The 24,280-nt window shown below is 36.7% G+C and overlaps 1 protein-coding gene across 1 annotated transcript in view; it reads left to right on the plus strand.

Annotated features, from left to right (window-relative positions):
- B3GALT1 (beta-1,3-galactosyltransferase 1) overlaps window positions 1–24,280 on the plus strand; it is a 531,881-nt gene that overhangs the window by 165,068 nt on the left and 342,533 nt on the right. The window lies entirely within an intron of this gene.

The following is a 24,280-nucleotide window of genomic DNA, read 5'->3' on the forward strand; positions in this document are numbered from 1 at the left end:
CTACGGTTCCATTTAGTACATCTAATGACCAATAGGGATAGGAAATATTCACATTCTGTAGATGAAAAGGCAGAATTGAAGGGAAGGGAGGCATGCTTAGCAAGGAAGGGAGTAAAGCCCACTGGCCCACTCAAAGCATCATTAATATAATGTATCTTTATCTGAGCTAATCTACAACTATGCTCTATTCTCCTGGGGGGGGGGGGAGAATAAAAAGAAAAGTACAGAAACCCAGGTATTCTCTTGGCTTACTACTTAATGTAGGGCCTCTCCCAGATGTTGCATTTGATAACATATAGTCCTCGGCAACTGTGTTGAGCTATATTACCTAGCAGAGCAAATAGTAAAGAACAAAAATGTCTCATTAAGATTCTCGAAAGAATCTTTATTTCTTTGTTATTATTCCTGCATGTTCATAAACCCTATATTATAAGCTTATGGCTGGTGAGTCTTTGTTTTGTCCTGTCATCCAGAGTTTTGACATGATGACATATGACTGGCAGGGTTGTGTTTCTTGTAAAAGATGGGGACAGAAGGCCATTCCAAGATAAAGATAATGAGGAGATTAATACATTGGCTTTTAACTCAAAATGCTATTTTATGTACATTTGTATTTTGTATTTTGTCAAAATTATTTATTTTACACAACTAGAAAAAAATAAGCAAATTAATTCAGCACACTGTATGAACTTGATACAATAAACGTATATAGACAATCTAGAGTATATATTATGATGTATCCGTTAGTTAAACAAATATATGTTAAGTGTCTATTAGACACTGTTTATGGCATTGGGCTAAACCAAAGACCTACTTCATGCATTTTAAAACCCAGTGGAGGAAAATAAACATTTAATAAACATCTAAACAAATATACATATAATATGTTAATTGGTGATAAATGCTTGGAAGATATATAAAGTATTAGTAAGGAGGTAGAGAGGGATAAGTAGTGATGTTATTTCTTGTTCAGTAGAGGATTCAAGGGCCTTAGCTTTCTGGAATGATGCCCATCTGGGAAAATTCTGAGACTACGGATTTTCACAAGTTGAAGGGCTATAATGTTATAGAAAAAGATTTTAAGGAATTGGGCCTATGATAAACAATATTCAATATAAATTGCTTTTGAGTATAGACTATATGATGGCTTTTGTAATCAAATCTAATAAAATCTGCCAGGGACATGGTAAGATATGATAATTACAAACTACTTTTTCTTATAACATAAATATAAAAACTCATACCCCAAATATTAGCAAACCAAATCCCATAATATATTAGAAGGATAACACAAATTATCAAGTTGGGTTTATTCTAATGATGCAAGATTTGAAAATTAAATCAATATAACATCACATTTACAAAATAAATGAAATGTTCATTTCAATAAATATAGAAAAGGATTTTGATAAAAATAATTTCTTCATAATTAAAAAATAAAACTGCTAAATTAGTAATGAGATTTCCCCAGTCTGACAAAGTAGTTCCAACATTATATTTAATGATTAGATGCTTAATATTTACCCCATAATATTAGGAACAAGACAAAGATAGCACTATGAACACTTCAATCCAATATTGTATTACAGGAACTTTCCAGGGAATAAGGTGAAAAGAAATGAATGTGAAGCTATTTTAAAAAAGGATGATATATATAAATGGTAATATATGAAAATAGGACAAAATATGTTACAGAAAAATTATCAGGTTAGTAAGTGAATTTAGCAAGATCTCTGGACCTAAAGCCAACATTAAAAAAAAAATGTATTTCAAGTCAAGCAGAGAGAGTCAAGTATCATATGGTTTCACTTATTTGTGGAGCATAACAAATGACATGGAGGACATTGGGAGATGGAGAGGAGAAGGAAGTTGAGGGAAATTGGAAGGGGAGGCGAACCATAAGAGACTATGGACTCTGAAAAACAATCTGAGGGTTTTGAAGGGGCGGAGGTGGGAGATTGGGGGAACCAGGTGGTGGGTAATGGGGAGGGCACGTATTGCATGGAGCACTGGGTGTTGGTGCAAAAACAATGAATACTGTTACGCTGAAAAAATAAATAAATAAATTTAAAAAAATAAAAATAAATGTATTTCTATGTATCAACAGTGGTGAAATATATTTCTATATATCAACAAACGGTCACCAAATACATATATTTTGACATGTATATCAAAAGACATATGACATGTTCAAAAATTTTGTTATGAGTTGAATTATAGCTCATAAAAAATATGTTAAGTCCTAACCCTAGTACCTCAGAATCGGACTTTATTTAGAAATAGGGTCTTTGCACAGGTAATCAAGTTAAAGTAAGGTCAGTAGGGTGGGCCCAATCCAATATGACTGACTGGTGTTCTCACAGAAAGGGGAAATTTGGAAACAGAGACAGACATGCGAAGGAGGAAGACAATTATGAAAAGACACAAGGAGATCGCCATGTGACCTGAGTGACCCATCTACAAGCCAAGGAACATCAGAGATCACCCGCGAACCACCAGAAGCTAGGAAGAGGCAAGGAAGGGTTCCCTTATAGGTTTTGGAGGGAGCATGGCCCTACTGATTGCCTGCAAAACTGTGTGATAATATATTTCTGTTTTATGCCACCCAGTTTTGGGCACTTTGTTACGGCCCTAGGAAACTACTACAGTTCATATCAATATTATTTGATATATCTAAATTGTTCGTAAATGACCCAAATATCCAGCAATAGTAGCATGATTTTTTAAAAAATGTGGTATGTTCACATACTGGAATAGGTGTATTCATGCATTGGAATAGGAATAAAAATGAAAAGACAGATAGATGTTAGGTAGACAGATATGATAAATCTGTACATAGAGTTAAAGAATAGTTAAACTGATCACTGGTATATGAAGTCAGAACAGTAATTACATGTTTGGAAGAAAGAAATAAGAGTTGATATGAGGAAATCCAGTTCTCTTCGATGTAGAATGAGTGTGGTACTGCTATTCTTGAAATAGCCTGAAACTCTCCTTCTACAACTAAGAGAACTGTAGAAGCCAAATCTCAAAGACAAGCTTCTTAGTGGTATCTGAAAAGCAGCATGGTATCAAATTGTGGACTCTGGAGCCAGCCTACCAAAGTGTAAAAGCCTAAATCTACCACTTGATAGCCAAGTAATTTTGGGTAACTTACTTTTCTGTGCTTCTGTTTCTCATCTGTGATACAGGGATGTTATCTCTTTTAGGAGATTGCTTTGAGGATTATATAAGTTAATGCTTCTAAAATATTTTAATAGTGCTTGAATACTTAATATGTGTTTATTGAGTATATATTTATGAAGTATTAATATGTATTTATATTTATATATATTTGTTTTATGTTTATTGTATATTTAGTATGTATTTATTAAATAAATAATATCTTGGGGAAAAATTTGAACTATGGAAATTTGAGAATTTATGTTTAGAATTAAAATGGGGGCACCTGGGTGGCTCAGCCATTAAGAGTCTGCCTTCGGCTCAGGTCTTGATCCCAGAGTCCTGGGATTGAGCCCCACATCAGGCTTCCTGCTTTGCGGAAAGCCTGCTTCTCCCTCTTCTGGTTCCCCTCCTTGTGTTCCCTCTCTTGCTGTGTCTCTCTCGGTCAGATAAATAAATAAAATCTTAAAAAAAAAAAGAATTATCATGGTTTTCTGCTTTTACAGTAATTCTGTATAAACCAGTACATATGTATACTTAAGCATTAAGCAATTCATGTGAACAAATGTGTCCATGATAAGAACACATTCTAAATCTTAATAATATGCATATTTCAGTCACTATAGATACTTGTAATCATGATAAAATAAAACAGCTAAAAATATTATCTGTAAGAGACTTTGATAACATACCGTCAAACTGTCATTGTCTTTCTAGACACATCAAACTGGACTGGTAAGCAATTTCTAATTATCATTCACATTTTTAGATATCAACACATGATTTTAATTAATATGTATGATCATTAAAAATACATAACATGTAAGAAAAAACTTATCTCCAAAACCTATGCAAACTGTCCAGTATTCTCTATTTCCTTATTATTAGCAAATTATATAAAATTATTTCTGTGGGATTTGCAACAAAAGATTGTCTTCCCAAAGTGTTGATTCTCAAGAATTAAACTGTTATTTTTTTCTGAACGCTCATTTTGTCCACTTTCAAAAATAAACTCCCATCACAGTAGCTTTCCTCTGAACTATAATCCTGATGTATATTCATGAGTTCCAGAATGAAGGGCTCAGCAGGACATCATCCAACTTCAAGCCCTGTGTCTCTTTATTTGACTCCTGCTCTATCCCAAAGGGAGTTTGTTTGATACCATTAGTTTCATAATACTAAGAAGGTCCACTGTGTTCACTGATGTGGTCATTCCTAGAATGGACGCACTGATCATTTTCTTCTGTCAGATCAATCCAAGAAATAATGAAAATTGGTTTACTCATTTTTTCTGGGTCCTAGCATTTAAATATTAAATAGAAATAGATATGTTCTACCTTCCTTTTTTTAATTGAGAAATAGATTTTAGTCTTAGCATCTTCATTTTAAATTGTAAATAATACGTAGATCCAATGTAATTTATTGGAATGTTGTAAAGATTTGGATTTTAAATAATACCTAATGGAGTATTAAGTTATTAAGTATTCCATTTTCTTTTCTTTTAATGCCGATACCTAGATAGCAGCTGGAAACAGAAGGAGCTAGAGAGGGATTGTAACACACTTTATGAGTTGAGATTGTCCTCCACCACCCAGTGTCTACAGTCTACTCCTACACTACTGACTACACAGTATCATGTTCCATTCAGCCCTTGTGGAAGACTTTACCATATTGCCTCAGATTATATTCACCTGTCTTTTGGTTTTACTTTGTGAGATATAGTAGTCCAGTTTCTAGGAGCTTATTTCTATTTAAAGAACATTGAAAAGCATTGAGGAAATGTACAATTAAAACTAAAATATGTACCGATTTTCCCTATAGCTTGATCAATTTCATTTAGCTATTGTAAGGGAGCATTCAGAGCCTCTGTCCTAAGGATTCATTATTCTACATAGAAAATAGGCTTTGTGGCTTTTGGCAGCTTGATATTTTGTTATCCTTTATATAGGTAGGAAAGGGCAGGCTGATTGAAGAGTTTCATTATACTGTAGTTTCAGTTCCTTGATCCTGTCCAATCAGGAAAAGTGAAGAAGAATCTGCTAAAAATAGATAAGCAGAACGTTGGATAAACACAGTGAAGAGACCCTTTCTTGTTTAGGTTTCTTTCCTGAAAAAGGCTGTGGGAACTCTTATTTCTGAACAGGACCTAATAATTAATTAGCACATATTAAAAGACTGTGCATTTTGAAAATAAAAATTGACATTTGGTTCATTTCTGCCACATAAACAGAATTAAGACTTGGTGGGAAGACATATTCCTAGATACAAATTATTCTTTCATAGATGGAATAGTTTTATCCCTTCAAAGTTAGCTGAAAAGGAAAAAAAAAATCAATGTATCAAACCTCATCTTCTAAATTACTCCCATTGAAAATGAAAGATGGGTTTTGGAGTTGAAGATTTAAAAGAGCAGATGTAGAAACTGAGATTTTGGCAGCTCTGTCAAAAAATAATGAGCTTTGGGGAAATCCAGCTGATACAGTATTTGGATAGATTACTATCAAAACTATAGGGTGTCTAACATCTACCGTGAACTGGTTTCAAGGTGGCACATGGAAACTGACCAGAGGTAGTTTTTCCCCAATCACTTAAGAATTATTCAGTACTACAAAAGACTTTTCAGTGTAGTATTACTCCATATTTAGAATTACTGTTGCTATTAATGTATACATACTCTTTTTGAAGCAGGAGTAAAAGTTCATAGTACTTTAAACCCTTGGTGGGCACCTCACCTGGTTCATTAGTCACCATAAAGCTATGAATGGTCTTTGTTTCATGGCGGCTGTCTAGGACAAGCCTGTGGTTAATATTCAGTTTGAGGGGTCTCAGAGAGAGGTCCAGAGTCTTCAGCCAGCTGTTAGAAGAGCAGAGGGATAGTATGAACCACTGTAGTAGGAGAAAGAGCAAGGATACCATGAAAGCTCAGGGTTCCTATACTCCTTGGTAGGGAACTGCTTTTTGTAATTGGTTCTCCTAGTGGTTTTGCTGTTGGTTTCCTTGCTATGACTGGCTATGTACTAGCTACCTAATTTCAGAGTGTTTAGTGTTTCAGTGTGTGTTTTGGTATGTTTTCAGTGTATAAATATAATTAGTGCATATTTGACTCTGCTATTCCTGCACATCTGGCTGTAGATTTTATAGGATATACAAATTAGGCAATCTTTATATGTTGATGCTGATAAGATGCTGCCATGGGACTTCCAGTCAGAATTCATACATACATATTTTTCAGTTACTCAGTCCTGCTAATCAGTGCGTACATTTGGAAGGGTGTGGAGTAAGAGTGGAGGTGGAAGATATTAACATGAGTGAACAGGAATCTCTGCCAAAGACTGTTGCCCCCTGGACCTTTCCAACCCATCTGAGCACCCTTCCAACTCATGGGTCTAATCTAGTGTTTCCCATAATAGTTAATCTCCCTGTAATCTCCACTCCTTGGGCCCAGTGGATCCAGCTTGGTGACTTACACCCTCCTGAACCTTTAATGACTTCTCATTAAACTTTAGAATAAAATTCAAACCTCTTACCGTAGTCTGAAAGATCTGATACAGATTTACCCCTGTCTGGGAAGCTGTCAAATATCCTTGCTCTTCTCTGGATTTTCTAAGCATCTCCTATTTCAAAGACTTTGCCTTCTTCCTCCCTCTGCCGCTTGCTCTTCCTCACTCTTCGTCTTCATAACTGAAGTATAGCCTCTACCCGGTAACATCAAAGGAACGGAGCTGTCAAGTGTTAAGTGAAACATGGTGAAAACTGGCAACTACCTACAGTGATGTTAGTCTTTCCACTTGTTTAGAAATCTGTGTGACAAATTGCTATATATATATATGTGAGGGAGGTTTAAATGTCCTTCCTAATTTCTGTGAAAAAAATGAAGGATGGCTAAGTCATTTTCTGTTGATTAATAAATCTATGTCAGGCACTTTCTGGGTTCAGAAATCTGCAAAGAGTTCTACTTAGGACCAGAAAGCCTATTTACAGGGGTTAATTATTCACAAACTCAAATCTTGTAATTCATTTTTTCAGTCAATTAGCATTTATTGAGAAACTACTATATGCCTGTCACTCTAAAAGATAGCATACCACATTTCCAGTTATCCTGTTGTAAAGAAACATGGCCCAAGGAATAAACACATTGAGAATAACCTGTAAAGATATCTTACTTTCTTATAAACATTACCTGAGAATGTATTATGTGCCTTTTACTGTGCTAAGCACTGAGAATATTAGAACCCCTGATTTAAGAAGTTTTTACTCTTTGGCAGAAATAGACTTAAACATAAGTACAATTTGTTAAAGATACAGAGGTTTGGGGGAGAAAAAGGAAGGAGGATTAATGAATTAGTAGTGGGGAGGGGTGCATCTGGGTGCCTCAGTTGGTTGAGCGTCTGACTCTTGATTTCAGCTCAGGTTATGATTTCAGGGTTGCGGGATCGAGCCCCACACGGGGCTCTGTGCTCAGCACAGACTCAACTTGAGGTTCTCCCTCTCTCCCTCTGCCCCTTCTCTGTCTCCTTTTCTCTCTTTCAAATAGAAATAAGTAAGTAGGTAAATAAATAAATAAAATCTTTAAGGAAAAAAACGGGGGTTAGTGGGTCATTAGGAAGGTTTTTCTGTAGTCTCTGAGAGTATTAGAGTTTTGAAAAAAGAAGGAACACATATTTTTACTTTCATTCAACCTAGAATGTTCCCCATCTTCCCCTTCCACCTGGAGGTAAAGGCGTTTTTAAATTTCCTTTCCCTACACTGTTCTCCTAGAAAGATTCTGTCTTTGGCTGGTCAGTTATTTGATTATACAAATCCAGAGAAGGAAGAAAGAAGTCCTGAGTGAACCATAACCGGATGAGATGTTTGAAGATAATTTAGAAAGAATATGAGTAGAGGTTGCTGTTGTATGTGAGGGAAATAAACAGGAGAGAAAGGTAGAGACTTTTAAAAGTATGCCTCTTCTTTGAATATGTATCACACTTCGGGTTCAAGAGCATAGCTATCCAGGAGTAATAGAGAGTAATGTAGAGAAATCGATGCTCAACCCATTATTTTAAGGTGTAGGGCTAAACCACATAGGACACAGAACGGTAAGAAGACATTTACTGGGAAGACAGAGAGTGAGGATAACCAGACAGGGGAACTATAATGGACAGGGGCATAAACACATGCCATAGCTCAGGTTCTTGAGCTGATAGTAAAAAGCTTGGTACTGAATACTGTGCAGAGGGAAAGGGAATGTAACAGAATGGAGATGTTGTTATATGAAGCTGTGTCTATGAGATCTACCCCTGGAATCTGGAAAATTTCTAATCAGCAAGTTGGTTCATACTTCAATACTATTTTGACTTACTACTAGCATTAGACTGCCAAAGTGGCCAGCTAATCGATCTGACTTTTCATTGACAAAGTCCTACTCATTGTCTATACGGTGCAGTTGCTTGTAGAGAAAGACTGATAGGAAATTAGACAGGACTGTTCTGTCAAGGACATTTGCGGTATCTTTCAGCGTCATTGTCCTTACCCTGTGTTTCTGCTTCTTTTTCGCAGTTATAGGCTAGCAAAATGGTGTTTATATAAGCATCACTTCATCTCTGTGAAACTGATTGTATTGTTTTGGGGCTCTGTTGTCATTGTCTTATCAACCGAGGTGGATTTCAGGTGATGTGAATCAAGACCAAGCTTCAGGGCCAATCACTTACATGGGCTCATTCCATATGAATCTAATTTTTAATTTGTAGTCTTGTCTTCTTTTCTTAAATAGGGATCCCAAACTTTTGTAAGGTGCAGGTCACATAAAACCTGGATCTCCTCCTGCAGTAATCTCAGCTACAAAATATGAGGCACAGGTTGAAATGGCCTTGAAGAGTACTTTAATCAGTTCTTAGAAGCTACATTGAAGGTTCTTGTTATCACTGTTTGGTAGACTCCTACAATTTAATGTGATTTTGACCCAGATGTTAAAATTTAAATTATTCATTATGAGGCTTACTCTCCAAAGGAGGATATAAATGTGATTCAAAAGTGATTCTAAAAGTTTTGAATTGCCAATTCAGATATAATTACTGGATGATGGAAAATTTTATCTCCTCATAATCACAAATAAATATACATGCTATGTGTTGTGCATATCACATCAGATTTTATGTACCTTCTTATTTAAAACTGTATTAATTTGCTATAACAAAGGGAGTCACATATTGGGTGGCTCAAACAACAGAAATTCATTGTCTCAGTTCTAGAGGCTAGAAAGTCTGAGATCAAGGTGTTGGCATAGTTGGTTCTTTTGGAAGTTTGTGAAGAAGAATCTGTTCCATGCCTCTCTTATAGCTTCTGGAATTTTGCTGGCAATCTTGCTCCTTGGCTTCTGCCACCTTGTGCTGACCTCTGCCTTCATCCTCACATGGTGTTCTCCCTGTCTGTGTCTCTGTGTCTAAATTTCCCCATTTTATAAGATCACCAGTCATTTTGGATGAAGGGCCTACCCTACCTCAATATGATCTCATTGTTTACTAATTACATGGACAACAACCTTATTTCCCAATAAGATTAGTTTCTGAAATACTGGGAGTTAGGACTTGAACAGATGAATTCTGGATGAACACAATTTAACCCCTAACAATTCGTAATTGTAAATAAATCCAAAGAATACTGACATTTATGTCGCTGGCTTCCCTCTACTGTGGACAGTGCTTAGAATTCAAGTTACCAGCTCTAGGTGTTTATCTTGATTAAGCACAATATCTTAAGTAAGTATTGAGCATGTTTCTAATGTCAGTGGACATAGTTAAAAGCATGTGTTGTTTTTATGGTTTGGAGTTCAGAAAATATCATATCTTGCCCATAAGGTGGTGGCCTCAAGTCACATTTCAATTCTGGGGCCTGCAGCTTTACAAAAGAAACTGATGTTGAAAGACACACAACACAGTCCTTCTTGTCTTATTCAACCTTGACAGCTTTTTGGGTTTTTCCTTTAAGGGGGGAATAGTATGGACAGTTTTGAAGTTCTGTGAACTGTTTTAGGGTTGTGGTGTCTTTAAAAAAACATTCTATGCAAAAATCTACCCACCTCATTAAAAAACATATATATCCCATCCAAAGCAAAATTTTGGAATTCCAACTTTTATGTTGGAATTCTTTTATGAAATAATGGCATCCTTAGTTTTAGAGCAACATGGAGCAATTTATTTCGTCACTAAAATCCACATTTAATTTTAATTGATGAAATGGAATTATGGAAAAAGAAGGAAATCTAAGTAAGACAAGGCAAAGAAGAAAAAGAAAAAAGATAAAGGGAGATGACCATATGTGATGAAGAGAAAAAAAGAGAAAGACTTTCTTCTGAATTTTCAGAAAGCCTCTCTTAAGTGACTATTGTGATTCTGTAAATAATTCTGTCTGCAGAAGATAAAAGGAGCAGATTGGCCAATTACTTTCAAACTGTTTGATCACATCCATGTTTTCATTAATTATTCAAGCATTAGGACTCATCAAAGAATCCTAATGCATAACTCTAAGGAGGAGCAAAAGCTGAGACACTGGCAAATGCTTTTCATGTTTAAGATTTCTCCCACTTATGAGCATATGTGCTTTTGAATGTTGGTCTGATTTTAACCTTATATGTGGTAAGGAGGTTGACAGTTTAGCCCTTTGGAAAAAGGGAAAGAAGGACATAAATTAAAGGTGCTTAAAAAGTCATCATGTCAGGGAGTAGAGCTAGAGGTGAGGATAAAATGATATCCTTGGTGACACGTGACCTACTCTCAGGTTGTCCCCATTGTGCCCACACCCTTGGCCTGGCTTCACATTTGTTGCTGCAGGCTAAGCAATCGTTGACCATATACGAAAATGGTACCTGAGTCTTTACCTGAAAAATAGTTGCAAGGACAATTTAAGGATCATAAGAAAAATGAAATGAGATGATTAGACAGAAGAAAGGAAGGATGATGCAGTGAGATCCTATAATAATGTGAGAATAAGGTCCAGAGAAACATTTTTATGAAGTCTGTAATGTATTACTTTGGCTTTATCCCGATTGTAAGTTATCAGACCATTTTATGGGCACTATAATGTCACTAGAAGTGCATGTCTAACAAAATAATAGAGTGCATTACCAATTCCTCTGTGGTGACCACTGCAGAGAGACTATTAGACCCATTTGTCAATGTACTTTGGTGTCTAATAGTTTTAAAGAATGGGTGGTTGTGAACCCTATTCAACATTTTAAAGATACTGTTTCTCCTCATGCACAGTCCATTGAATCATCAATTTTGAGTACATCTATTTGTCCACCCATGTTCATTAAGCTGATTGGAAAGTAAACAACAAAAACACATTTTGAATGACAGACTAGAAAACACTAACTGTGTGAATGGCATTTGGTAGGTCTATGTAGTGTTTCAAACAGAATTGATTTTTTTTTTAACATTTTGGGTATTATGCAAGTTGGCCTAGAACATTAAAATAGAATATATACAAAATAGATCTTCAAAATAGGAAATTCTGCTTTGCAATAAAATAGCTTAGAGGTCCGAGATAGTAAAATTTATGCCTTTATAAAGAATTCCTTTATAATGGATGAATTTAGCAAGCTCTTTAAAAGCAGAGCTTTATTTTAACTTTAAAGATTTATTTATTTGAGAAAGAGGGAGAGAGAGGAGTGGCAGGACAGGCAGAGGGAGAGAGAGAGGCTGATTCCCCGCTAAGCTGGGATCTTGGATGTGGGGCTGGATCCCAGGACCCTGGGATTATGGCCTGAGCCAAAGGCAGATGTTTAACTGATTGAGCCACCAGGCTCCCCAAAAGCATAGCTTTAGATATTGTTTATTGTACTGTGTTTATGCAGAGGGGTTTGCTTTACCAATTCTAACTTCAGCCTTCATTGACTGATCTCATGCTCCCAATGCTGTATACTCCTAAATATACTGCTCTTCACCTTTCCTGTTCTTTTAACAATTATTAAAATGGGTGAGAAAAAAAAAAGAAAACATCCAAGGGAAAGGAGTAGAGCAAGAGGGGTTTCTCCCAAAGGAAGAGCTACTGGTTTTCTCTATGTCTTGAATGAGTCAGTTCCATCATTTGTTAAGTAGGAGACTGAACCACTAAACTGGGTGATCCATCAAATGTCCCTGCTCCGGATCTGCAATGCTAATCTTGCATTAGCAAGTGCTAAGTGAGGGCACTAAAATAAAAACTGTAAATAACAAATAAAAGCAAAGGGTAGTGTGGAACCAACTTTCCAAATTGCTTCGAATCATCAAGAACAACTTTTTAAATTAAGATTCAGCATTGCAATATTTTGGATTACATACCTTTAAACACCCAGATCTGCTACTTACTAGCTCTGGGACCTTGGGTGGATTATGTAACTCCCTATAAGCCACAATTTCCTACTACCTACTCTTTTAAATAAGAATAATGATATTACTATATAGGTGAGGATTCAATAAGGTGGTACAGGTAAAATTTAGTAGGAACTAAGTGTTCAGTAATGTTAACATTTATTATTCTTACCCAGATGTGTATTGGCAATGATTAACTTATTCTTCAGTTACTTATTTAAAAATATCCATGTGTATTTTATGTCAAGCATTATGCCAAATACTGGGCATCTAGTAGTTGCAGAATAATCTCTTCTCCTACCTCTTGGTTATTATTTGATTAATAAATGTGGACTGTTATGCACTTGTAGGAAAGCATATATTTTATATGGATTAGCTTTGTCTTAAGAATATATACGAATAAGAAGGAAATGTAACAAGTCACAGATTCAAGTACGTAAAAAAAAATAATTGTCATTTGTTTACTACTAAGTATAAATCAACGCTCTGGTCCTTTTTTGATTGGCAGCAGAAAATCTAATCTTGCTAGTGGAAGGTAACTTTGCCCCCCCCCCCTTTTTTTTTATTTGACAGAGAGAAATCACAACTAGGCAGAGAGGCAGGCAGACAGAGGAGGAAGCAGGCTCCCCGCTGAGCAGAGAGCTCCATCCCAGGACCCTGAGATCATGACCTGAGCCCAAGGCAGAGGCTTTAATCCACTGAGCCACCCAGGCGCCCCACTTTGTCCCCTTTTGTCTCAAGCTCATTCACTTTTGGTTCAGTTCAGGATTTTCTATAACCACTTTTTTCCTACCCCTTGCCTTCCTCCCATTGAATTCTTACATATTGTGCTATAATCAGGATGTCTGATATATGGTTGCCTCTCTGTCATCTGCAGTCTTGGTTGTCATTTGGCTTCTGTCCTGTAGGCACTGAAAACATGGAAGTTGTTCTGTGGGACTAAAGAGTGCTGCCACTGACCACCTAGACTCTGTTGGGCTTTTACCCACTTTGTGGTCCTCTGTGATTTAGAATTCTCCACCCAATCCCTAGTTAGAGCTGCCCATTCCGCAGACTTTTGTTTACCTATCGAACCCCCTCGCTTCAAGGTGGAGTAACAGTCTAGGCTCACTGATCCTCAACTTTTTACTCTCGTTTGTTCCTCATTCATGGTCTTGAGAATTTCTTTTATTTCCTCCATACCTTATGAGAGCAGAAGAAAGCTTGGGTAGGATAGGTGTTCCTCTCAGGCCTTCTCTCGCTTTCTCTAAGTATTTTCTTTTTTTTAAATTAACTTTTTTCAAGATTTTATTTATTTATTTGACAGACAGAGATCACAAGTAGGCAGAGAGGCAGACAGAGAGAGAGGAAGGGAAGCAGGCCCCTGCTGAGCAGAGAGCACCATGCGGAGCTCTTTCCCGGGACCCTGGGATCATGACCTGAGCTGAAGGCAGAGGCTTAGCCCACGGAGCCACCCAGGTGCCCCTCTAAGTATTTTCTTAAAAGATTTATTTTTTTTAGAGAAAGAGAGAGAGAAAGAGTGAGGGAGAGAGCCAGCACAGGCAAGAGTGCGGAGGGGCAGAAGAAGAGAATCTTTAGACTCCCTGTTGAGCCCTGAGCACAGAGCCCAACGCAAGGTGGAGAAGGGGGACCTGGATCTCAGGACCCAAGAGATCATGACTCATGAGATCATATGACGTGAGCCGAAACCAAGAGTCAGAGGCTTAACCCGCAGAGCCACCCAGGTGCCCCAGCCTTCTCATTATCTAGATCTACCCAGCTGACATGTCTACCTACTGCAGCCAACTAGTTCAATGAAGGGTAACCACGAATGTTATTTTTTTTGTCAGGTTCTAGAGTAGATGTGGAGGAGTTACCAGTGCAAGAGTTACTAAATATTTGGGGGAATTTCTATCACCGAACTCTAGAGTTTCAATTCCAACATAGGTTCAGGGAAGAGGGCCACCTATACGTTTTTTATTCTCCTTTCCCTACCTCTCCTTTTCTAGTCCAAACAGGATTTTTATTTTTATCTTCTCTCTGTTTTATAGGAAAATTGCTCCTAGGGCATCACTTGTTTTTTTCCCACTCTTTCCATGGCCTAAACTCTTGTTCCAAGTCCTCTAGGATTTGGCTCTTGATATTTAAATCCATGCTTTTGGACTTTTTTTTCCCCCCCTTTCATGCTGCTGGTACTTGAAATTCAAAGCCTTGGTTTTAAAGACTATTGTCTGCACTGTTGACTTACAAAGGTCAAATTAATTGCTCAAAGGCCAAAAATGTGATTCTTTGTTCTCTCTGAATCAACCATACCCTGAGGCATAGAGAAAGCACTCTTTTCTACTTATATATAGTAGAAAAACAGAACTAAAAGAAATTGAAAAAAAGTCAACACTTAGTTTAATAGCAAAATACCGTACTACAGAAGGATATTCACTAAGAAATAAAATGGAGAGTGTACTAGTGCATTGTATATTTATCTGTGTTTTCCTAGCTCCATAAGACAAAATAAAAACATAACAAATGTACCATATATATGCATATATATGTATATATGTGTGTTTTTTATATATATAGTATGAAATATATGCATATTTCATATATAATGTTTTTGAACTGCCTATGTTATCACTGACTCTGTTTTTAAAAATCTTTGAACATGAGCATACTGTCTTGGTTGAATACTTCTAGCTATAAACACCATTAATTCATATATTGAATGCCTACTGTTGCAGAATTTATTTTCCTTGAGTGCTTGTGGTGTTTGGTCACACTGCTTCTTCTAAGAATGAAGAGATAGACCAAAGGGTGGTGGGCAGTAAAGCAAAGTTTATCGAGCTATAGTACAAAGCTCCTGAAGAGAGAAGGGACCCAAGAGGGTTGCCAATTTGGGTTTAAATCTGAGGGTTTTTATGGGCTCTTTGGGGTGGGCGGTTTTGATTAACCCTCCATGCGCCTGTCATCCAATCAGATTTTTGTCCACTTGCTCACTACCTATCAGATAGTTGTTCACTTGGGAAAGGGTGGAGGGTTCCTTCCAGGGTGGTGTAGAATCCTTTTAAGGTTGGTTTCCTCTCAGGGCAGGGCTGGGGGCTGGGTGGTTGTCCCTGCCTGCCTTTCTTCTGACTGTTCTTCGTTTACTACCGTTTGCCAGGAATTAGGGATAAATAAGTGAAAAAGAATGATGTACGTGTCCCTGATTTATTAATGCTGGGAATTTCTCAGTCACCAAGTGAATATCAAAAGTCTTCAAGCTTACATCCCACACTGTAGAACCTCCTAAACACCTACCCGGGAGTTCAAAGCCACACCCGAAATCTTCCCATGCTCTGTCTGGTGGTAGAGTTAAGTGTATTTAGCATTTTCTTCACCACTACCAAGAGTATTGTTAGACCCCCAAAAGAGTTAACTCAGGTTCACAATGTTAAGGCTGATTTCTTAAAAAAGAAGGCACTTTTAAATGAATAATATGCAGAAAGAAATGTGTTTTTTAAATAATTAAAACTTACTTCCCACTTAATAACTATAATTTCTCAAGGTGCAGCTGGTTTTTAGAAGACTACAAAATGACTCCCATCAGTTTAAACAACAGAAATTTGGTATATTTCCTTTCTAGTTGGGTTTAAAATTGGATACAGCATAAATTCATCTCTCCTTGCAGTCTTTTGCAAATAATCTTGTAGTCTGATTCTAATATTGCTAAACTGAAATTAATAATATATCAGACTCTGAAAAGATGAATGGTATTTTGCAGCTATACAACAGAGCTTTCAAAGCTCCAGGAGGACTGGAGTTTTTTGTTTTTTGGTTTTAAACAATGCCATTTATTTTAAGCCTTTTTATTCTTTTAGTACATCATCTGATGGGAAGTCAGGATGAATTAAAGATGATCATGAAGTTTAAATAAATTAACTCATTCAGGACACAGAGCTTTATCTTTTAGATAATACATTTCCACAAATACAAAATTCAGTTTTCACATTTTCCACAATCTTTTAGGTCAATTTTTCTCAGACTTGCACAATATATAGTATCTTTTTAAGGGAAAAGCAAAAACAAGGACAAAAATCTTCTCTTTGAGCCCCAGGTTTTAAATTATTTTTATTACATTGTTACTTAAAAATATGCAAACATAATACCAGTATAAATGTCTTATGCTTATATCTCTTAAAAACATAATTACAAATAAAATACAAACAAATCTACAAATGTGAGAAATTCAATTTCACAATATTGGTTTTTAATGTAGCAGGAAATGTTTTGTTAAAATGAAATATTTGCTCACTATATGAATATGGCACTGGTTGGCTACATACAGATTCTTGTATCCAGTACGACAATAAGGTGTGTAGTAAAGTGACCATTCTTCTAACGTTTTGCTTGTGGAAACTCTCTTGGTACAGTGTCATCATTGGCTTTATCTCTCTCTCTCTTTTTTAAGATTTTATTTATTTATTTTGAGAGAGAGAGAGAGAGAGCACAAGTAGAAGGAAGGCGCAGAGGGAGAAGGAGAGGCAGATTCCCCACTGAGCAGGGAGCCTGACATGGACTCAACCCCAGGACTCTGGGATCATGACCTGAGCCGAAGGCAGATGCTTAACTGACTAAGCCACCCAGGTGCCCTCTAAGTCTGTTTATTTTTAACATTTCCTGATACCATTCTATTGCAAACATGAATACTGGGTTCATATGAGAGTATATGACTGTAAATACTGGTCTAGAAGATCCAGGAATGACTTAGGTTATTTTTTTGAATTATTGTGGGAAATTAAAAAAAAACATAAAAGTAATTGTAAAAGGATAATTTTTAAAAGGGTGGACTCAAAATTATTAACTATGAAAAGAAAAAGAAAATTATTTCACTCAGTTATTTTTTAATTTAAGCTTTATTTTATTTTTTCAGTGTTCCAAGATTCATTATTTATGCATCACACCCAGTGCTCCATGCAATACATGCCCTCCTTAATACCCACCACCAGGTTCACCCAACCCCCCACCCCTCTCCCCTCCAAAACCCTCAGTTTATTTCTCAGAGTCCACAGTCTCTCGTGATTGGTCTCCCCCTCCAATTTCCCCCAACTCAATTCTCCTCTCCTTCTCCCAGTGTCCCCCATGTTATTCTTTATGTTCCGTAAGTGAAACAATGGTGAAATAATATGATAATTGACTCTCTCTGTTTCACTTATTTCACTCAGCATAATCTCCTCCAGTCCTGTCCATGGTGATACAAAAGTTGGGTATTCATCCTTTCTGATGGAGACATAATATTTCATTGTATATATGGACCACATCTTCTTTATCCATTCATCTGTTGAAGGGCATCTTGTCTCTCTCAACAGTTTGGCAACTGTGGCCATTGCTGCTATGAAAATTGGGGTACAGATGGTCCTTCTTTTCACTACATCAGTATCTTTTTTTTTTTTTTTAAGATTTTATTTATTTATTTTGACAGATAGAGATCTCAAGTAGGGAGAGAGGCAGGCAGAGAGAGAGAGAGGAGGAAGCAGGCTCCCTGCCAAGCAGAGAGCCCGATGCAGGGCTCGATCCCAGGACCCTGGGATCATGACCTGAGAGAAGGGCAGAGGCTTTAACCCACTGAGCCACCCAAGCGCCCCACACTACATCAGTATCTTTGGGGTAAATGCCCAGTAGTGCAATTGCAGGGTCATAGGAAACTCTATTTTTAATTTCTTAAGGAATCTCCACACTGTTTTCCAAAGTGGCTATACCAACTTGCATTCCCACCAACAGTGCAAGAGGGTTCTCCTTTCTCCACATCCTCTCCAACACTTGTTGTTTCCTGTCTTGCTAATTTTGGCCATTCTACTTGGTGTAAGGTGGTATCTCAATGTGGTTTTGATTTGAATCTCCCAGATGGCTAATGATGATGAACATTTTTCATGTGTCTATTAGCCATTTGTATGTCTTCTTTGGAGAAGTGTCTGTTCATGTCTTCTGCCCATTTTTTGACATGATTATATGGTTTTTGAGTGTTGAGTTTGAGGAGTTCTTTATAGATCTTGGGTATCAGCCCTTTGTCTGTAGTGGAATTTGCGAATATCTTCTCCCATTCTGTGGGTTGCCTCTTTGTTTTGTTGACTGTTTCCTTTGCTGTGCAGAAGCTTTTGATCCTGATGAAGTCCCAAAAGTTCATTTTTGCTTTTGTTTCCTTTGCCTTTGGAGATGTATCGAAATAAGTTGCTATGGTTGATGTTGAAGAGTTTACTGCCTATGTTCTCCTTTAGGATTTTGATAGATTCCTGCCTTACGCTGAGGTCTTTTATCCATTTTGAGTTTATCTTTGTGTATGGTGTAAGAGAATGGTTGAGTTTCATTCTTCTATACATACAATTTTCCCAACACCATTTATTGAAGAGACTGTCTTTTTTCCACTCTATATTTTTTTCTGCTTTGTCGAAGATTATTTGACCATAGAGTTGTGGGTGCTTACCTGGGCTCTCTATTCTGTTCCACTGGCCTATGTGTCTATTTTTGTGCCAGTACCATGCTGTCTTGGTGATCACAGCTTTATAGTAAAGTTTGAAATCAGGCAACGTGATGCTCCCAGTTTTGTTTCTCTTTTTCAACATTTCCTTAGCAATTCAGGTCTCTTCCGGTTCCATTACTAATTTTAGGATTGTTTGTTCCAGTACTTTGAAAAAATGCCAGTGGAATTTTGATTGGGATGGCATTGAAAGTATAGATTGCTCTAGGCAGTATAGACATTTTAATAATTTAACAATTTAACAATGTTTATTCTTCCGATCCATGAGCATGGAATGCTTTTCCATCTTTGTGTCTTCTTCAGTTTCTTTTATGAGTGTTCTGTAGTTCCTTGAGTCCAGATCCTTTACCTCTTTGGTTAGGTTTATTCCTAGGTATTTTTATTTCCAGGTTTTTAAAAATTATTTCACTCAGTTATTAATAAAGAAACTAATAAGATGTTATCAACTGACTCGGAAGGGAAGTCAAAATACCACACATGCACAGTTGAGTCAGGAATGTTGAAATGAATCTACAAATAGATGCAAAACTGGCCTTTTTTCCTTATGGGAGATATGGAGGAGAAATTAGTTTTCCCTCCACTAAAAGGAATTTGCTGGTAAGTATCATTTTAATTTTTAACAGTAATCTAGAATTTACAGTTTTGTAAAGTAGCTCAAATTGCACTCCAAAAGAAACAGCCAAGAAGTGGGTGCTGGTTAATATCTCCATTCCATTAAAGTTGCTCAGTCTCCTTTTGGTCCATTTCAGTCTTTTACAAAATATCCATCCAATATAATTAAGAGGAATATACAGATCCAGAGAATTTATCCTTGGATCTCGATGGAAATCTTGGATATCTCTTTAGCTCAGCCATTTCTTTCGAGAAATGACTTCTAGCTACAGATGAATGCCCCATGTGAGCCCTTAGTCTTAAAGGAATTTGTAGTTCTCCCTTCAAATATAAATACCAAGCAACCTGTTTAGATGAATGGGGTGACTGCTAAAGGATGAAAAACTGTGAATAACTAACCCCAAATCTTTCACATGAAAACTTTGCCCAAAGGCAGAGTTAACAATGATAAGCCAAATCTTCAATAAGAATGATTGAGCTTTGAAGGTGCCTGGGTGGCTCAGTGGGTTAAGCCTCTGCCTTCAGCTCAGGTCATGATCTCAGGGTCCTGGGACCGAGCCCTGCATCTGGCTCTCTGCTCAGCAGGGAGCCTGCTTCTGCCTCTCTCTCTCTGCCTGCCTCTATGCCTACTTGTGAACTCTGTCTGTCAAATAAATAAATAAAATCTTAAAAAAGGAATTATTGAGGTTTTTTTCCCTCTTTTCTTCCTCTCTTCTGCTTGCTTGCCTTCTTTCTTTCTTTCTTTCTTTCTTTCTTTCTTTTAGGGGAGGGCAATTACCATATGCCAGGTACTGCATTAAGTATTTTATACATATTATTTCATTAAATATCACAATAAGCCTATAGGTATGTGTATTTTATGAGTGAGAAAAATCTGCCTGAACTAATCACATGTTAAATACTCAAGAGAATGCTATTAGAAGAAAAACAGGGCAAAATCAAATGTATATTTGATGAGATCTGCAGTAATAATTAGGACAATTTCTTAAGAACTTAGATGACACATGTTGTCCCAAAGTTAGAATCTCAGTCAGTATTTATGGGACACATCCTATTCCTTCCCACCTCATCTGGGAAACTGAATGTCCAACTTACATTTTTTTTCCATAGGGCTATGTATGCATTTGTCACAGCACTTGCCAAATGGCATTGAATTATCTGTTTATGTCTTCTTACCATCAATGGCTAAGCTATGAGTTACTTTAGAAGACAGACCGTGTTTTATTCAAGTACATATAGCGACTTGCACAGTGACTGGCATATACTAGGAGCTAAATATACAACTAAGGGATGGAAAGGTAAGCTAATTCCTAAAATTGAGCTTCTAGAATAATTCAGTCCTAATCACTAATTCTTAAGATTTTATTTCCTCTTTCAAAATGTTTCAGTGTTGTTACATAGATTTTAGTACTTAATAAATCCATTGAGTTTGGAGCTGCTTAAAATTTATCTTAAGAAAAGGTAACACATGGAAGGTCCTGTCAGTCTTCGGATACAAGCCTGCAGACAGAATGTCACGATGTGACATCTCTTTGAGAGTTAGTGGGGAAGAAAGCTGTGACAATACTAAAAAACATTAAAAATCATCTAGAATTTTACACCACAATTATGTATCTAATGGATTGAGATTGAGAAAGTCTTAAGTGCCAGTATTTATAAGGTTCTTCAAATCTTACAAACTCTACACCACCTTTCTTCCTTACAGTATTTCTTAAAATACCAGGGAATATCAAAGAATGACTAAGAAACTGGCAATGCAGGGAGCTGATATTTACATTGGCAGAAAGAAAGGACAGAAACCAAGCTAAAATGAGATTGGTAGAGTGAAAATTAGGGAAAGAAAAATTGCAGTAAAATGCTAGGAAAATGTTTTGCTGTGTTAACTATTCTAATCATCAGCTATTTGGGGAATAAAAATAAAACATGAGATTCAAAAAATGTATTACTTGGTCAAAATTATACATTTCTTAAATATTAAATATGTTAAAACTACATAAAAAGGAACTATAATTCCTGATTAACAATAGATTTCTTTTGAAGTTATCATTGACCAGAGTTAGAAAGTAATAAAAGTGACATCTGACAGTTTGAACTACAATCTGATAATATTTTCTGTTGATTCATGGAATGGTTCTCAAGTTCGAAAGAATTACATTTCCAATGACTTTAGAGTTTTAGTGACCATTTTTGGTCCTGCCAGGAGAGTGCAACCCAAACCCTAAATTGTCTGGTCAGAGACTAGGAAAGACAGTAGAAATCATTCATAGGCAATGTTGTAGATGTCTGCTTGATTAAATACAAAGCATTCATTACCCATCATGGTCTTCGTTTAAAGCACACTTCTCATTCCAAGGCTAATTTTTGAACTACTCACTATTTCTAGTATGTTTCCTCTTAGAGCAATCTTTACAAAATCATGTTGGTTTTCTTCTAGATAGTTTCACAAAATAAACACAGCATATTCCTCTTTAAAAGACTCAGAAATTCAATAATTATATGGTTCATGTTTTATTTGTTTGTTTTTAAATTATATTCTTTCATCTTTTTGATTTATAAATGCCTCCTCCATTTTGGAGAGAATTTTGGACAAATAGTTTAGAAAGCCATAAAAAGGAACAAGATGAATTTTTTTTTTTTAATACCAGTTAGATGAAGGAACATTTTCATGTGCTTCAGAAATTGGACTGCCCACAGAGGGACTTCATTTAAAAGTGTGTTGGGGTGGTGGTGAGGGAGTTGTTATTTCCCTAAAAGTACTTTATATTGGAATGCTGGTCCGTTTGTGCTTATGCTGTTTGTATACCAAATACTGTACCTGTCTTAAGTTTGGATTTATTGTGAATATGCACAATGTTGTTGTCGGGAAAGCCTGCAAGTCCCTCGTTGGCAGCAGAGTCACCAGAAGTAGATGCACCTGTCTTCCCAGCTGGGATTTGCTCATGGGAAAGAGGGTCATTTCACACCATGTTGTCCTCATGGACAGCTGTATATAGAAGCTGCCGTAGGGTGTGGAAGACCTAAATTCTGTTTTGAAAAAAAGACTTCAATGTCCAAATGAAATTTGACATGAAAAGTATTTTGATGTTTTTATTCATTTGATTTGGAGACTATTTAGGCTTGATTTAATAGAAAAATGTTATTTAGTTTGCTTTAGTCTGATCACTCTAACAGCTTTTAATAACTCAGTGAACACCAATATTTTCAGCTCAGCTTAGCTTGGGGTTTAGCATAAAATAGTTCATTCTGTTTTGATGCAAGCCCTTCGCTAGAACGTGGGTCTTCTTTCAGTGCTTCAGACATAACTCTTTGTTTTTGTCCATTTCTCCTCCAACAGACTTTGAGCTCCATAACAGAGGCTGTGTCTCTTTTGCTAACCATCACTTTTTTTTCCTAGCATGCTGTCACTGTGTTTATCCTTGATACATTTGTGCTTAATAAGTCTTTGTTAAGTGGATACGTAAATGAAAGAATGAGGAATTATTTTTCACTGGCCAGAAGGAGGTAAAAGCTCCTTCATAAAGACTAGGTGATTTCTGAAAATCTTTCCAAAACTGAAAAGTCTCTTTGAGCCCTTTGTTTTTTATTTTTTTTATTAAGGTATTTACTCACAATTGAATTTACTTACAATAAAATGTACTTTTTTATGGGCATTGTTCCAGAGTTTTTTCAAGTGTGTCTACTTATATAATCACTGTCGCAATCAAGATGCAGAATTTTTGAAGCACCTGGGTGGCCCAGTAGTTGAGTGTCTGTCCAACTCTTAGTTTTGCCTCAGGTCATGATCTCAGGGTTGTGAGAACAAGTCCCACTTTGGGCTCTGCACTCAGTGCAGAGTCTGCTTGTCCCTCTCCCTCTGCTCTTCCTCTCTAATAATAAAATATTTTTTTTTAAATCTGGAATTTTTCCATTTTCCCAGAAAGTGCCCTCATGACACTTTCCAGTTAATCTCTCACAACACTGTTCTGATTATTACCATAGCCTTTTTTTTTTCACCTTTTCTAGAACTTCACATAAATATAACCATAACCAAATAAAGTATGTACTTGTTTTGTCTGTAATAATGAGTTTAATAGGAAAGGACTATATTTATTTAAAAAACTGCTGTATACCTCTCCTTGAAGGATTTTTTGTCCTGTCTTCCCCATTCTTTAACCACAAGCTTTTAAGAATTTCAAAGATGGGGGAGCCTGAGTGGCTTAGTCAGTTAAGCATCTGCCTTCAGCTCAGGTCATGATCTCGGGGTCCTGGGATGGAGCCCTGCCTCGGGCTCCCTGCTTCTCCCTCTCCCTCTGCTTGCTGCCCCTCCTGCTTGTGCTCACTCTCTCTCTTAAATAAATAAATAAAAACTTAAAAAAAGGAATTTCAAAGATATACAGAATAAGATTTAGAAGTAAAGTTCAGAAGTACCATCAAACTTATATCATTGTACCGTGTGCCTCCATACACAGTCAATGGACAGGTCCAGCCGATCAAGAGCGGCATATTTTAGAGCTGGGAACACAGCCTTGTCTTCCTAGCATCTCTGAGCTTTACACAGCACTACACCATTGGTTTCACTTATCCTCAGGACAGTTCCATTGGTAAACAGACATATGTGTAACAAATTGAGGAATTTAAGAAATAGCTCCAAAATTAGATATTTCCAATAAAAATCTTCTTTAAAATGTGTTTTCAGTAACATATAACTCTTTGT

Source organism: Meles meles, chromosome 9 (assembly GCF_922984935.1).
Source record: "Meles meles chromosome 9, mMelMel3.1 paternal haplotype, whole genome shotgun sequence".
Taxonomy (NCBI): domain Eukaryota; kingdom Metazoa; phylum Chordata; class Mammalia; order Carnivora; family Mustelidae; genus Meles; species Meles meles.